The sequence below is a fragment of the Ambystoma mexicanum genome, chromosome 10, assembly GCF_040938575.1.
Source record: "Ambystoma mexicanum isolate Mex_15411 chromosome 10, UKY_AmexF1_1, whole genome shotgun sequence".
NCBI classification, from domain to species: Eukaryota; Metazoa; Chordata; class Amphibia; order Caudata; family Ambystomatidae; genus Ambystoma; species Ambystoma mexicanum.
Window position 1 is genome coordinate 1361586061 of NC_090932.1, and position 17357 is coordinate 1361603417.

The window sequence follows — 17357 nt, forward strand, 5'->3', positions numbered from 1 at the left end:
TGCTGGATCACCTGTTCACTTTTGCTTTGGAACAACTGTGTGTTCCAATCCTTTGTCTGCCGCGAGCTGTGCCGTCCGTGACTCACCTAAAATGGAGGCCCGTGTTGCCATGGAGGAAACAACAACAACTGGAGCCACGAAATTCTCCGCTGCAGACCAAGTCCTGATTCGCCATGTCGGCCTGCCCACCCCTCCCCTCTTGCTTTAAATGAAGGGGGAGAAGACCGAGAGGCAAAGCTGACGAGCGAAGGTCAAGAGATAAGGCCTCCTGTGCTCTTTGCAGCTCCTCTGTGAGCACTTCTCCGCCCCCTCCAGCTGGATGCTGGATCAGCTGTTCACTTTTGCTTTGGAACAACTGTGTGTTCCAATCCTTTGTCTGCCGCGAGCTGTGCCGTCCGTGACTCACCTAAAATGGAGGCCCGTGTTGCCATGGAGGCAACAACAACAACTGGAACCACGAAATTCACTGTTGCAGCCCCAGGTCCTGATTCGCTGTGTAGGCCTGCCCGCCCCTACCCTCCTGCTTAAAATGGAGGGGGAGAGGACTGAGAGGTGAAGCCGACGAGCGAAGGCCAAGAGATAAGGCCTCATGTGCTCTTTGCAGCACCGCTGCGAGCACTTCTCTGCCCTCTCCAGCTGGATGCTGGATCAGGTGTTCACTTTTGCTTTGGAACAACTGTGTGTTCCAATCCTTTGTCTGCCGCATGCTGCGCTATCCGTGATTCACCTAAAATGGAGGCCCGTGTTGCCATGGAGGCAACAACAACAACTGGAGCCACGGAAAATTCACTACTGCAGCCCCAGGTCCTGATTCGCTGTGTCAGCCTTCCCGCTCATCCCCTCCTGCTTTAAATGGAGGGGGAGAGGACCGAGAGGCGAGCCGACAAGCGAAGGCCAATAGATAAGGCCTCCAGTTCTCTTTGCAGCTATTTGCTGCTTGTCTACCATCTGCCAGAGAACCCTGCTACCCCAACTCTAATGCTTGCCTTGCATCCAGGTAACTCAGACTACATGCTCGAACACATGAGGCCACACTCATTACTCACCCACTATCTATGGGCGCCCGTAACGCTCGTCTACAGTCCCGAATCCAGACACTAGCCCTATATGTGAGAGTGCTGCCTTCCATCCCACAAAGCTCTCACCAAGCTATAACCACAGCCCCTATCACATCGGACACCCCTGAAAACGGGACATCCAATGCAAATACTGAAATGTCACAATCTTCTACCCCATTTCTAATGTGAATGTACTGAATGTTACTTTGCCTGTGTCTGCCACCTCTGAAAATGGGACCCCCAATGCAAATAATGAAATGCCACAATCTTCTACCCCCATTTCTAATGTGAATGTACTGAATGCTTCTTTACCTGTTTCTGCTAAGACCATGAATATGGCCAAGGTAAGAACCACTAAGGCGCCCATCACCCCTCTCACCACGTCCAACCCTCCCATTCTCCCCCTCCCAGTCACCACAGAACCTCATTTCAAGTGCGCCATGATCAATGCCAGGTCCATCAACACTCACGCCGTAGACATACATGACCTCATTTCCACCAACAAACTTGATCTCCTCATGATCACTGAAACATGGCTGTGTGAAGCCTCAGGCCCCTCACTCTTCCTTGCATTCCCCCCAGGCTATTCTATCACCAGAGAAGATTGCCCATCTAAAGGGGGAGGTGTAGCGCTAATAGCCAAAGACTGCCTGTCTGTTAGAAAGATAGACAAATCCATGAACAATAACAGTGACTATCCCCAACTCAAACTCAGCCTCTCCCCACATTGCACTATTGCCATGTACCTTGTCTATCGCCCACCAGGCCCCCTAGGCGACTTCCAGGCATCACTCATCCACCTCCTCTCTGACAACCTTAAAAGACCCTCTAAAATTATCCTCCTCATGACCTCAACCTAGGTCTTTATGACACCAAACACTCAGCAGCCAAGTCACTCAACTCAGCCCTTGAGAACCTAGGGTTCAGAAACACTATCTCTTACCCCACTCACACTTTAGGCAGAACCCTGGACTGGGTCGCCCAGCACAACTGCCCACTCATCATCACTGGCAAAACCCCCACCCCATGGTACAACCACCACATCATCACCTTTAGCCTTCCCACCACCAATTTCCCCTCCATGGACTCCTCCCCGCTATTCTCATTCAAGGCCATAAAGGAGCAAGACATGATCAACCTCATGAGGACCATAAAACCATCAAATTGCAATGGTGACTTCTGCCCTGCCACTATTATTAAGAATTGTGCCGAAACCCTCGCACCATTCCTAACAGCCTTTGTCAATGCCTCTTTTGCCACAGGGAAAGTCCCCTCCTGCCTCAAGGAAGCTTGGGTCTGCCCCCTCTTAAAAAAACAATGCTTGACCCTACCTCTCCCAATAAATACAGGCCTATCACCGCTGTCCTGTTCTTACTCAAAATACTGGACAAAGCAGAATACCTGCAAGTGCAACACTTCTTTGAAGAAAACAAGCTCCTAGGACTATGCCAATCTGGCTTTTGCCCAAAGCACGGGACTGAAACCGCCCTACTGGACCTAAAAAACCAGATGGACGATGCCAGAGACCTAGGCAAACCAGCCCTACTCTTACTCCTTGACCTCTCTGCAGTTTTGAACTTGTATACCACAACGTCCTATGCCACCATCTCTCCTCCACTGCCAGATTCTCCCCGACGCCACAGCCTGAATTACCTCCTTCCTGCAAGACATGACCAAGCAAGTATTCTCCTCACCCTCAGTGGCAACTATGACACAGACTCCACCACTCTCAACAACATTTACAACAAAATCCAAGCATGGATGGCAGACAACAGACTTTGCCTCAACTCTGACAAGACAGAACTCCTTCTGATAGGATCCCCTGACACACTAAAAAAACTATATACACAGTTCAGCCACTTCACTATTGACTCTATTGAAATCCCAGTCAAAACCCTCAGATTCTACCTGGATGCGAATTTATCCATGAATAGACAAATCAATGCAATCGCCTCCTCTGCAGCCTACCATGCTAAACTAATTAACACAGCTAGGCCCTTTCTTTCCAAAGAGAATTGTACCAACATAGCCAGACCCATCGCCTGCTCAAGGCTAGACTGTTGCAATGTACTCTTCTTAGGGACCTCCACTAAAAACCTGGAAAGACTACAAGTCATCCAGAACTACACACTCCGCGCAGCCCAAGGCATCTCCAAAAGAGAGCACATCACCACGACCAGGAAATCAGCCCACTGGCTCCCAATAAAAGAAAGGATCATATTCAAGGCATTGACCCTAACCCACAAGTGCATCCACCTCACTGCACCAGAATGCTTATCACAAAGGATCCACCCCTCGACCTCCACAAGACCAACTAGAACACCCTACGCCAACATGCTTTGTGTGCCATTGGTAAAAAGAACTAGAGCAGAGGGCTCTAGCTTCCCTTACCTCGCACCTTCACACTGGAATGCCCTACCTCCAACCTTCCGAGGCGAGGCATCCTTCATAACATTCTGCAAGGCCATGAAAACTGTGCTCTTCAAATAATATGTGCCACAATCATCAGCCTAGCCTGACAAACCTCAAATGTATTTTGGAATTTGTACTTTTATAAACTATGCATCCTAATGTATCATTGTACAAACGTGCAAATGTATTTCCCAGCTGTAACCACCCTGTAACTAAACTCCCTGCAAGCAACAGCACCTTGATGCCCACAGGCTGTTTGTGCACTATACAAATGTAATAAATAAATAAATGTAATGGGCTATTTCTGTTTCCCCCTTAACCAGCTCTGAGCTATATAAATGTTCATAAAACTTTGCAAAGGCTTCTGGGACATCTCTTGCCTCCTACGCCTGGGCACCACCTCCCCCTTGAATAGCGGCAACTCACCTCTCAGCTCACTGTCCCGGCAGCCTAGCAGCCAGCAGTGCATCTGCTTTATCACTTTTCTCATAAGGCTTTTGTCTGATAAACTGGAGTTTACGCACGACCAGCCCCTCGTCCAAGTGTCAGGGTTCATCTCTCCTCTGTACCCACTCTGTGACTTTCTTCTCCCTTCCCTCAGTGGAATTGTGTGCCTCAATATCTAGCCGCTTAATTTCTTTCCTCAATTGATTCTCTATCAGGGTTCTTTCCCTCTTTTTCTCAGTCTCCTCCCTGATCAAGATACCCCTCCATGTTGCCTTCCCAGCCTCCCACATCACTCTCTTGGGTACCTCTCCTGTGTCATTTGTTTTAAAGTACTCCTCAATCTCACCTGTCAGTTTGGCGCAGAAGACCGGGTCCATCCACAGGGTTTCATTGCAGCGCCACTTCGCACATTTATGCAGCGATGTGGCCAGGTTCACGTCGACGGTGACCATATTGTGTCTGAGCATGAAATCGGGACTATCTCTGAGGCCGTCGCAGCATCACTCAGGCCTGTCCACAGGTATAGATAATCTATTCTGGTAAACATAGATTAGGGTGCTGAGTAAAACGTATACCCTGTTTCATTGAGATGGAAGGTTCGCCAAATATCACACAAACCGTACATATCCACCATTTCCATTACCTCTACACGACCACAGTCTATCGGTTAGCCTGCTTCTGGGTTGCAAGCCTGCCTATCCCGTGTGGGATCTCCCCATAAGTTAAAGTCCCCGCCTACTACGACATGCCCCAAGGCTTCCAACATTATTTTCGGAACAGTGCGTTGCAGGAAGCAATATTGCCCAACGTTCGGGGAGTAAAGCGTTGCAAGTGTAAGTGTGACATTGTATATCTTTCCCACTACTATGATGGCCCTTCCTTCAGTGTCAGTCCATACCTTAGTGGACTCAAAATTGAGTCCCTTCCTTACCAGTACACCCACCTCTGCCCTCCTCAGGGAACCAGAGCCGCGATATTCCATTTCCACCCTGGAGTTCAAGACCCTACGCTCTTCCCCTCGCACATACTTGCAAGGTAATTCATGGAATTAACGTGCGCTGAAAATGGGGGCGCAATCGTGAAAATCACAGCGCACGCGTGCGAAAGACGCGCACGCAGCCGTTTGTCAATTCATGGAAGGCGCTGCACGTGGCTTAACTGAGATCTGTGCTGAATCCGCATGTGGCGCACATGTCATTGCGACATCAGAAGGCTGTGCGCGAGACGGCCAGTGAAGGCGCACACAGGGCAGCACATACACTTAAAAAGGGGTCGGAACATGCGGAATGGGGAACAACACGTGAAAATGTGGGCGTTACGGGGGAAGAACCACTGCCAAATCCTCGCAATGCCCACACGCGCGCTAACAACACGTATTCATGGAATCGAACAGGGGAAACCCACGCGCCACAAAAGACGCGCTAATCTGGAAACATGTACACCAGGCGGAAGCAGGCATAAGTGGCCCCGCTCAGCATAAAAGTGCGTGCAAACAACAAACAAGCTCATACGCTACGATGAATATACTGTTCCTCGCAGCAGTGGTCGTGGGACACCGCAGGAGGAGGAGGATAGCTAGGCCCCGCAATTTTTTACCCAGGACCAGCCTTTTTGGGATGCGTGATGACCAGGTCTATGGCAGGTATAGGTTTCCACCCCATATCATCCTAGACCTGGTTGCTGAGAGGGAGGGTGACTTCCCATCACCCACCCTGTTATCCCAAGCACTGAGCCCCTTGGAAAAGGTGCTCAATGTACTGCATTTCTTGGCCACTGGGTCATTTCAGTAGACAAATGCCATAGTTGGGGGTGTCTCACAGGCCACGCAGTCACGCTGCCTACACCAGGTGTTGGCGATCATGACTGCATGCCCCTCAGTCCGCAGGCACAAATACATGCCCAGAACACCCACAGAAAGAAAGCCGTAGTCGAGGACTTCTATGGGGTGGCACACTTCCCCAAAGTGCTAGGTGCCATTGATTGCACCCATGTGGCAGTACGTCCTCCTAGGGCCACTGAGCACATCTATTGCAACCGCAAGTGGCATTCCATCAACGTGCAGGTTGCATGTGATGCCAAGGGAATCATCACCTCTGTATATGCCAACTATCCGGGGTCCAGCCATGATAGTTTCATATTCAGAATGTAACCCCTAAACCGGGACCTGGAAGCTGGGAGGCATGGCACACATGGCTCATTGGTGAGTACAAATGTTTCTGCACATGCATGCATGTCACACACAGAGAAATGGCAAAACCCAACTAATGACAACCATTATCACCTCCCCAGAGGACAGTGCCTTCCCTCTGAGCAGCTACATGATGATGCCACTAAGGAACCCCACCACACCACCCGAGGTAAGATACAACGCAGCCCATATTGCAACCCGGGGCATAGTGGAGCACACATTCGGAGTGCTGAAGTCACATTTCCACGCCGTTGACGGCTCTGGCAGCTAGCTGCTGTATGCGCCCCCAGTGGTGTGCAGGATTCTAGTGGCAGCATGTGTCCTGCACAACGTTGCAACCCAGTGCGGTGTGCCGGTGGACATGGTGGTGCCCCCACATCCCCAACCACATGAACGGCCACTGTGCATGGGAGGGGAAGGGCACGTGGTGAGGCAGCCCGTATCCAGCTTGTGGCAACATTTGTCACCTAAAATCCCACCCCAGCTGAGTGCACACAGACCTGGCACATACCAGCTGACAATTGATGATGACAAAGGGACAGTCAACTATCACAACCATACCACCCTGAGATTGTTTCCCTGGATGTGCTACATTGTGTGCATCCCTAGCTACTAAAACAGACCCAATACTGTGTCAGTAAAAGGCACAAATTCATGCTGTATGAAGGACCACCCCCTTGCAAAACAGCACAACCAAATACTGGTATGTCACCCAACCCCTCCCAAACCCCATCTCACCTGCCCAAGACACCATGGCATGGTATGCAATGTGAAAGTAACCAAATGAATGCACAACACATTACACAACTGTCACAGAGTACACCGTCACAAAAGGAAACAGGCCACAGACAATTCTCTCTCACCTATGAAAAAGTAACAGCACACATGAACATATACTAACCAGCATGACACAGCATGAATACAGGACCCAAAAGTAGCAACGTCTGACAGTAACCAATCACAATAGTGCAAGTGTGACAACCTGACAAAGGCAGCACATCAACCCCTTCCATCTCCAGTGTGTTGCTGGTAGGTAAATGTGGCAGGGTACTGCATACAACATGAACTGCGCCTGCAATGGAGACAGGCAAGGTAAGACATCCAGAAGCTACATGCAAATATGCATAATGAGCAATATGTAATACAATATACAAATCAACCATGCAGTGGAGAAATCATCAGTAATCCCCACTAGGGGTGTATACACAGTTTGGACTACAGACTGGCCGCACAACTGATGGAAGCCCAATGCCTCTGTGTAAGTTACCGTCATACAGTGCCACTCTTGCAAGCCCATGGAAAGGGGAAGCAGGAGTGGCATATGTGTCTGGACCCCAAGCTTCAAACACAAACACAAGACAAGCCTACATGGGCCAAGCTGGAACACACAGTGGATGCCTACGGGTGCCACACAAAGCAACATACTGTAACATGAATGCACAATAGCCAAAAAAAGAGGAAAAACAAAAATAAAAAAATTAAAAATAAAAATCCATAATGGCCATGGGTCGACAGGGCCCCCCCCTCCAGGAGGGAGGAGGTGCAGGGTGCACCCCAACACCCACATCCGTGGATGTTTAGAAACAAAATACCTTCAATGGGCTCATGGCCTGCACGGCTACCCGATTGTGGGAGAACTGCCGTCGCTGTCGTCACCCTCTGGTGCTACATTAGAAGGTGTGCATGGTATGGGAGGCAGATCACGCAAAGCCCTGGCATGCTCCTCCATGGCAACAAGCAAGCAGGTTTTAAAGGTTTGATTCTGCAGGATGATGGTCCGGAGATCACCATGCAGCACCTCACGGGTAGCACATACTTCTGCCTGCAAGGCCTCACGTGATGCATGGATCTCCTAACTGGTTGCCTGGAGCTCAGTTGAGATTGTGTATGTTAGCTGCTCCAGCTGCTGTTCTGACCTTGTATTCTGGAACACCTCAAGTGCACCCAGAGTAGCTCTGAGGGAGCAGTTTCCTTCCCTCAGGGCATCCCTGTGGGCCCGTGCCTCTTCAGATATGGCTGTGCGCAGAGCCTCCAGTTCAGCCCATCGGTCGCTGTTTGCAGCCAACATGTCCTGCCTGTATGAGCGGCACGTGAACTCTGTTGCCTGCTGCTGGAGCTCCACCTGCCTTTCAGGAGGGAAATTGGAAGTGGCCACCCTATCCAAGGCCTGAGCCATCATCTCACATGATGCCCCCTGTTGTTCTGCAATTGCATAAATGGAGTTCTCCCACACAGTAATTGCCCGGTGGTGCACGGCCATCGCATTGCCGGACACGACACCTGTTGGCCCCAAGTTGATGTGCACCTTGCTGTGCAAGCACTGCCTGAGGCTGCAGGACTGTATTCCTCCTTTGATCTGCTGCTAAAGGAGCAGGAGCAAATATTGGGGAGTGTTAACATGCATCCGTAACCGCCACAGGTGGACATTCCGACATTGAATATGCCATTGAAGGGTCTACCCCCAGTGCAGGTGCGTTGGACAGAACAGCATCCCTGCCAGAAGCACTCACCTGCGACGGGACATTTGTCTCAATGTCTGATTCCGCACCTGAGCCATAGAGATCATCGGAGGTGTACCCAGAGACACCCGTGGCCAGGATGGTCTGTAGGACCAATGGAATGTCGTGCACCACAACCCCACGTCCTCCAGTGGTGCTTGTTTGGTGCTCTGAGTACTCCTGCCCCTGTGCCATCTCCTCCTCCTCCACAGCATCTAGTGCCTCATCACCTGCACAAAATGAAAAGAAAAGTAATGAAGACACGCATGAACAGCATAGTTGACACACATAGGCATCACAATGTACACATCCAATACATTAATTAGACATGTCACACATGACACAAACTCAGCTATGCATGCAGTGGCAATGAAGTGGAAGGGGACCCTGAAAGCAGACACTGATGACTCCAACATGGGAAAACAACACATGTGCTGCATGGTACATGTCACCTGCATCACACATTAGCCTGTGAGTGGCATGGACCATCCACAATCATGACACATGCCATCACACAAATGGCATGTAGCATAGCCATGCCATAACTGACAAGGACAGTCATATGGGAGTTAATCACTACTGTCCCCCATCCCTGCCAAAGGCATATAATCAAAGAGAACATGCAAAAGAGTGGGACAAAACACACATGTGTCACATGCTGCAACAACGCCAGTGTGTTCAAATACAGTGATGGGAGGCACATGGATACATCAATGGTAGCTCAGTTGGACATGACACAAGTCAATTGTCATGTTGAACATTCAAACAGGGCTCAGAAGTGATCGGGTGCAGTGCATGTGTAGGTGCACAGCAGTCAATCAGCCTGATTGATGAAATTATTTGCGTAAAAAGTGCACATTTGTGGGACTTTGTGGGTGAAAATCCCTGTCTGAAGAATGCTGATTTGGGGGCAGAAAGGCACACAAATCTGTGTTTATCATGCACATGATTCCATCAATCAGGCAGAATAAAGAGAAAAACCTGAATTAACAATTTCGTGGCATGATAGCAGTTTAAGGGTAAGTGCAGTCAGCATGTGCAAAGTGTTTGCAGCGGTCAGTAGGGATACAGTGAACCCCAAGCGCAAGGGCAGGGGATGGCTTGGAGGCACTACATGGGTCACATATAGCAGTTATGACTACACAGCCTGCCCTGCCATTCAATCACAACACATCACCCAAGCAACATACACATGGTCTGGACACACACACTTGGGCACTCACCGGCCATTGTCTCAAGATCTGGTAGGTCTCCCACGCCTTGGATCTGATCCTCTGCGATGAACCCTCCAGCGATTGCCTCTTGTTCTGTGAGTTCATCCTCCACTGGTGGTGACCCACTGCCAGTCACCAGAGTAGAGGCGTAAATGGAAGCCAGCTTGTTTTTTCCTCAGCGTTTGAGGTAATTCCAACGCTTTGAGCAATCATTAGGTGTGCACTTCACAAATCCAAGGGAACTAATCTGGTCCGCGATGCACTGCCAGTGGGTCCTACGCTGAGCAGTCGTAGTCTTGCACCCTGCCATCACCAGCATGTCGTGGCCATGTGCCGACACGTAGCCCACAAGTGTGTCTAGTTCCACGTCATTGAAACTCTGCTTCCTTGACGTGCTGGATGGGCGAGCCGTGTCTGGGGTCCCAGCCTGTTCTGCAAGAGCACGCTTCTTCCTCTTGAGAGATGGTACAGACCTTGAGTGGCTTACGCCGCTCTGGTCTGTAGGGGCTGAAACACAGGTGGACTGGCCACTGGAAGCAGGCAATGGCACGATGACCAAAGGTCTCACTGCAGGCATTGGCTGCTGGGTGCTGTTGCCAGGACCAAGTGGCACAACTGCCTTGGTGTGAGGGTCCGGGACCAACACTGTCCCGGCTGGGTGACTCAGAGCTGGGTGGAGTGAGTTGCAGCTGGCCCTGCAGCCTCCTCACTCTGGCTACTCTGGGCAGCAGGTGACATTGCTGCCCCAGATCCACGTGGCCTGGTGACAGCAACTTTCACCACCACACGTGGCTTGGACTATGTGACATGGATGTCCGCCTGTGGATCATCCTGTGCCAGTTCAGTGACCAATCCAGGCCGGGCTAGCAGGGCCTGACCTGGGATGGTGTCAGCTGAATCTCCCTGACCCACTGGGGGGGCATACGTGCCCCTGAATGGTCTGGACACACTGCCCTCTTGGGCCAACCTGCCCACGTTGCCCACCATTGCCACCTTGGCCACTCTGCTCATCCTGGCCATGTCCCCTACCGCGGCGACCACTTGGAGGTCGGCCACCTTTGCCTCCCTTACTACTTGGTCACCTCCCAACCATGACACTGATTTTCTTGTGTGAATGGGAGGTGCAGAAAATAATTGTCCTGGGCAATTGGAGTGAAGGTGGCAGGGTACTAGATGGAATACGTACCCCTGTGCTCTTGCAAGGCTGTCTGCGACCCCTGGGGGTAAATGACAGGTCACGCAATGCTCAGGCACCCCAAAAACAAAAACAAACGTGCACGTGACCCTCAGTAGCCACCGTGCATGGAATGAAGGACCCGCAGTACGCTGCGGCAACTGGAAACACAAAAAATGCGTACGCGTGGTACACACCGGCTACAATGGCCTCTGAATGGGTACGCGACACACAGGGGCAACCACAGTGGAAAAATACGTGACTCACCATCTGTCTGGAAAATAAGCATAAAAAAGATGCGCGTGTGCATGTTGGCTACACCCCCCCAATAGAAGAATTGAGCTCTGCCTCAGTAAACAAGGAGTACGCACCGCAAACGTTGGGAAGTAATCGCATGTGAACCAACAAGAAGTACAAGAATCACACGCTCGCTCTCCTCAAAAAGCACATACAAGAAAAAAGCATCCTACATGGACCTTTAACCCCTGCGCACAGCAATGCCTACGTGTGCCACATCACTTACACGCTTATGTGCTAAGGGCCTTTCCTAAATTTTCACGCAAACATGCTGATTTTTCATGTGCGGATTCACTCTGAATCAAAGTGGCCATGTGACAACACATGAAAGACCACGCTCCTGCCCAGAAGTCAATTTTCCTGCCCCCCATAGCCCCGAGCAGCCTCCCACGAGCCATCTGATGCTGCCTGCCTGCCTGCTGGCCACGTGCCCGGCTATTTGGTGCCTGCACATCAGCCATCTGCAGGGGTCCAGTTGCTGCGACCACCCCTGCTGGAACAGAAGACTTCGACTGCTGTTCCATTGCTCCACAGCCCAGCCCCAGGACCCAGTTGCCCAAACACACCTGCCTCGGGGGTTTCCATGTCGGGGCAAACACCATCGGAGACCACTGGTAACCCCCAGCCAGAGAGGCAGAGGGCTGTCAGCTTCTCAGCCAGCGAAGTTGGCATCCTGGTGGAGCAAGTCCTGGGGCATTATGATGCCCTCTTCAGATGATCGTACACCAACAAAGATAGATGGAAGAGGACCTGGTTGGACATCGTGGTTGCCATCAATGCGGAGGGGGTGGCAACCTGCAACTTCACACACGTCCAGAAGCGCTGGGAGGACTTCAGATCCAGGACCCTCAGGAAGGCCTGGCACCTCTTGCATGCAGTGGATGCAGGGGGGCCCTACGTCCAACTTTCCATCAACCAGATGAGGGTCCTGGAATGCATCGACCCAGTGCTTCACCAGCAGGTCCTGGAGAGGCATACCCATCTGGAGTTAAGCGGTGAGTGTATGGGCTATCCCACTCCACACATTGCATGTTGAGGTGTGGCAGGAGTGTGTAGCTTGGAGATATGTCTGACATGGCCCATGTATGGATGTGTGTGTGCAGGGACATGCCCGTGCTGCATGTGAGTGCAGTCATGTGGGATGCACATCAAAGATGTATGTGTTCCAATGCATGATGCCCAACTGCATGTGGAGATGCACACATGTTAGCATTGCTGTATATGTACTATGCCATAGTTGGGGTGTGACACATGGATGTTGGTTCCAACTTCATGTATGTACATGGTGTACATGTGCATGTGTGTTTGACATGTGTGCGTCTGTGATACGCCATGGATGCATGTGACCCAGACATGTGGGTACCTGATTGGCAGATGTGACTTAGTTGCCGATGATTGCCCTGTGACAGGTGTTGGAGATGTACAGATGCATGTCTGTCTGGTGGCGTGTGTGCATGTGATTGGCACTCCCCATGTTGCTTGTGACGTCATGCCAACCTTTGGTTGTTCATGCAGTTATGTGTGCATGGATGCTGATGCCTGTTGCACGATACCAGTTTATTTGTCCATGTGTGTGCGTTTAAATGATATGAGTGCTGGGGAGTGTGATGCCATCTGTGAAGTTTGACACTGCCACTCATGTGTAACTGTCATGTGTGTATCAGACCAGTGTACAGTGCCCTCATGCCTGTGTTCTAACTCTCTCTGTCTGCAGCATCGACTGATGAAGAGGGCAGAGACGGTGCTGTGGAGCACAGTGGCAGGGATCCCACCGCCATCCGGAGACACAAGGCCCAGCTACCTTCCCAGGTACTGATATCTTTCGGGAGTGAGGAGTCTGGTGCTGCGTCCATGACCACAGCTGCCGAGGGAAGGTCCAAGAGGCGGAGGTTGGAGGTGGACTTCTCGGCAGCAAAAGGGGCAGCTGAGCCCCCAATGGGGCCTTGGAGGAAGACGGCACGGAGGCATCTAGGTTGGTGGGGGTGTGGTTGAGGAGTAGGCCGTATCAGCTCCATGCATGCAGCTTGGAGGGGGTGGTTCCACTGGTGCGAGTGGTGCAGTCCAGGTGCAAGAGTAAGCACAGGCCACTGTGTGGAATCCTGTCCCTGATCCTGTGACTGCATCATCCCGCCCCAGCAGGGATGCCTCAGTCCAGGCCCGTTCGCAGGTAGGGGATGCATCTACAACAACTGGCCGTCCTCCCCCTGCAGACGTGGCAATCCGTGACCATGTGCAGCCTGTCCTAGTCGGTGTGGCATTGTTCATGCGTGGTATTCTGGATGACGTGCATGGTTTTAGGCAGGACAGTGCACGTCATTTTGAATATCTGCGTGCCCGCCTCAACTTGCTAGGACAGGTCACTGGCACAGGGTTCCTCCATGTGCTGGACACTCTTGCAACCCCCTCCCCAACCGCACCCCCTATGCGCCAGTTGTCCTCCGTGCCGTCTTGCTGCCCATGTATCACCTGGGCCCCCTGTGGAGCTAACCCTGAGTCCACGGCTAGGCTGGTGGACAGCACATCCCTGCCACAGTCGGGAGTCGGAGGTCCAGCAGGGGTGGCCACCCCACCAACTGGACCCCAGCAATTGGAGGACGTGCAGGCAATAAAAAGCAGGGCACATGCACAACGGCGCAAGGGTATTCCATCAGCCTGGATGCCGTTGTGGTGCCAGAGGCAGATGCATTAGAGGCAGCAGCAGGCTCAGCCTGGGAGGCATCATAGCTCGGGGCCATCAACATCCCGGGGGCAGGCATCGGCCGGAGGGCAGGAGGACCCAGGATTGGGAGTGTCTTCCGTGTGGCAGTGGTTGGGGCAGCAAATAGATGCAGAGCGGCGGTGGGCGGAGAGGGCACGGCTCACAATGGTCGAGGCAACTCGCAGGGAGTTGGAGGATGCCATGGCTGCATCCCTACGAGACCTCAAGGCCAGGGAACAGGCCCGCCTCTGGAGCATCGATGTGGAGTTCGATGATGCCCTGGCCCGGGACATCAAAAAGTGAGCCGTCGGACTAGCCCACCGCCTTTGTATATAGTTATTTAGGTTTAAGTTTCATTTTGTTTTTTTATTATTTGGAGTCCATGGACTTTGCTCCACTTTTTGTATATAGTTGTGTGTTACATAGGGTTTTTTGTAGGTTTCATTTTGTTTTGGGATCATGGACCCTTCTGACTTTCATTGTAAATAGTACCAGACATGTACATACTTTTTTTTTTACGTCTTCCCATGGAGCAATGGTTTTTTATGCTTTTGAATTTTGGTTTTCTTTCTATGGACTTTGGCGATGGACCACTTTTCAGTTTTCATGTCTTGGATTTTTATTCTTCCTTGGATTTTACTTTCTTTTTGGTATTGCATTCATTATTTCTTCATTTGCATGTGTGGTTTTCATTTTGTCATTTTGATTTCTTTTTAATACATTTCCCAAATCTGTATTGGTGTGGTCTACTGTCATTGGTTTTGTGCATGTGCCGCTGTCCATTGCCTCTGTCATGTGTCACCACAGTGTGGCTCTGTTGGACATGTCTTTAAGTGCATGTGTATGCTTTTTTGAAAGTCAAGGAATGGTACTTATAGTGGGGAGTGGGTACAATATATGGTTGTGTTTTTGGACTGGGGTGCTGCGGCATGGGGTGGGATTTGGGTTTGCATTTCTGACATGGGCCTCTATTCTGACAGCACGTTGGGTGGGAGGACATGAGTCGGGGCCTGCTGACAGGTTGCCGTCAATGGGGGTGGGATGGGGGGACATGAGTTGGGCCTGCTGGCAGGTTGCCGTCAATGGGGGTGGGTTGGGGGGACATGAGTCGGGGCCTTATGGCAGGTTGCCATCAATGGGTGTCGGGTGGGGGGGCATGAGTCGGGGCCTGCTGACAGGTGCCTGTCACTGTTGGTGGGGACATCAGTTGGTGCTCACAAGTTCATGGTGCCATGTTGGCTGCCTGCAGGGCATGGTCAGAGTGGATGGGCTGCCTGCCGGGCATATTCAGGGGTGTAGGGTGGTCCCCTGTCGTGTGGGCTGCCTGTGCGACATGGGGAGGATGGGCGGGCACACCTGGGAGGGCCCACATTGCCAAATCACGTGTAATGTGCACTCCTGTACCCTGGAATACACGTACACCACTCGCGGCAGCGAAATCGTGTGTAATTCTCAATGAGGTACCCCGGAATACACGTACCCGCATTGCGGCAGTGAAATCGCATGTAATTCTCACTCGCATACCCTCACTCGCATACCCTGGAATACACGTACCCCACTCCCGCCAGCGAAATCGTGCGTTATTCTCACTCGCCTACCCTGGAATACAGGTACCCTGCTCACACCAGCCAAATCTTGTGTAATTCTCACTCGCGTACCCCGGAATACACGTACCCTGTTTGCATCAGCGAAATTGCGTGTTATTCTCACTCGCGTACCCCGGACTACACGTATCCCGCTTGCGGCAGCGAAATCCCATGTAATTCTCACTCGTGTACCCCAGAATACACGTACCCCACTCCCACCAGTGAAATAGCATGTTATTCTCATTTGCGTGCCCCGGAATACACGTACCCTGATCGTGACAGCATAATCGCGCGTAATTCTCACGTACCCCAGAATACACGTACCCTGTTTGCGTCAGTGAAATTGCGTGTTATTCTCACTCGCGTACCCTAGAATACACGTACCCTGCTCACGACAGCAAAATTGCATGTAATTCTCACTTGCGTACCTCGGAATACACATACCCCGCTCCCGCCAGTGAAATCCTGCCTAATTTTCACTCGCGTACACCAGAATACATGCCGCTCGTGGCAGCGAATTCACGTGGAAAGCTCCCTCACGTACCCCCAGATTCACGCAGCAGTGTGGTTAGGAGCCACATGCGCCCCCTGCAGGCAGCCCATACCACAGGGGTCCACCCTATACCCCGTCCATGACCCACAGGCAGCCCTCACCACAGGGATCCAACCTACACCCCTGTCCATGACCCGCAGGCAGCCTTCACCACAGGGGACCAGCCTACACCCCTGTCCATGACCCAAAGTCAGCCATCACCCCTGGACATGTCCCGCAGACAGCCCATCCACCCTCCCATGCCCCACAGGCAGCCCATCCCCCTCTCCATGCCCTGCAGGAAGCTCCTCCCCCCTCCCCATGCCCCGCAGGCAGCCCATCCACCCTCCCCATGCCCCCCATGCCCCGCAGGCAGCCCATCCACCATCCCCATGCCCCGCAGGCAGCCCATCCACCATCCCCATGCCCCACAGGCAGCCCATCCACACTCCCCATGCCCCACAGGCAGCCCATCCCCCCTCCTCTTGCCCCGCAGGCAGACTATCCACCCTCCCCATGCTCCGCAGCCAGCCCCTCATCCCTGGACATGCCAAGCAGGGAGCCCCTCCACCTTCCCCATGTCAGAGCAATCCATCCAAGATCATAAACATCTCACCATTGGTGTTGAAACCAGGTGTGTCAGAGGCCTCCCTCTTTTACCCTTGAGGTACACACTTTAGAGTACTGTAGTGTTCTGCAAAGGTCAGTCCTTGTCCCATGTTCAATGTCAGCACAACATGTGGCCTGTCGATCCACCTTGGGGCGACCTTTCCCTGTCACGCTGGTCATGTGCTCGCCTTGGAAACAAAACGACGCGTAGCACCACAGGTTCGATCCATGGGTCCGCTCTTAGAAACCTCTGGGTATTAAGCGCATTATAAATAAACAATCATATATCATCTCATATCATAACATAGCCTATCCCTAGTGTTTGGTAGAGTCAAGCCAGTAAAGTAACCCATAGGGGCAAATGGCATGTGTCAATCATTTAGGAGGTTGACACTTGATCGTCGCATCTCGCTGTGTAATGCGTCCTTTCTCCGGTGGTACTGGATTTCCCTGTTTCTTAGAGTTCAGCACTTGGGGAGGCGTTCATCTTCCTATGTTTTCTGGATCCGGGAATCTTCTTCCGTCTCGTACCTTGGATGCGCCATTGCCGATTGTCCTCACGTTCTTCTCCGTGATTTTGTGCGTTGTTCTGATCTCCCAGTAGGTCTGATGTGCAGGTTCTTATGTCTTTTTCCGTTTTCAGT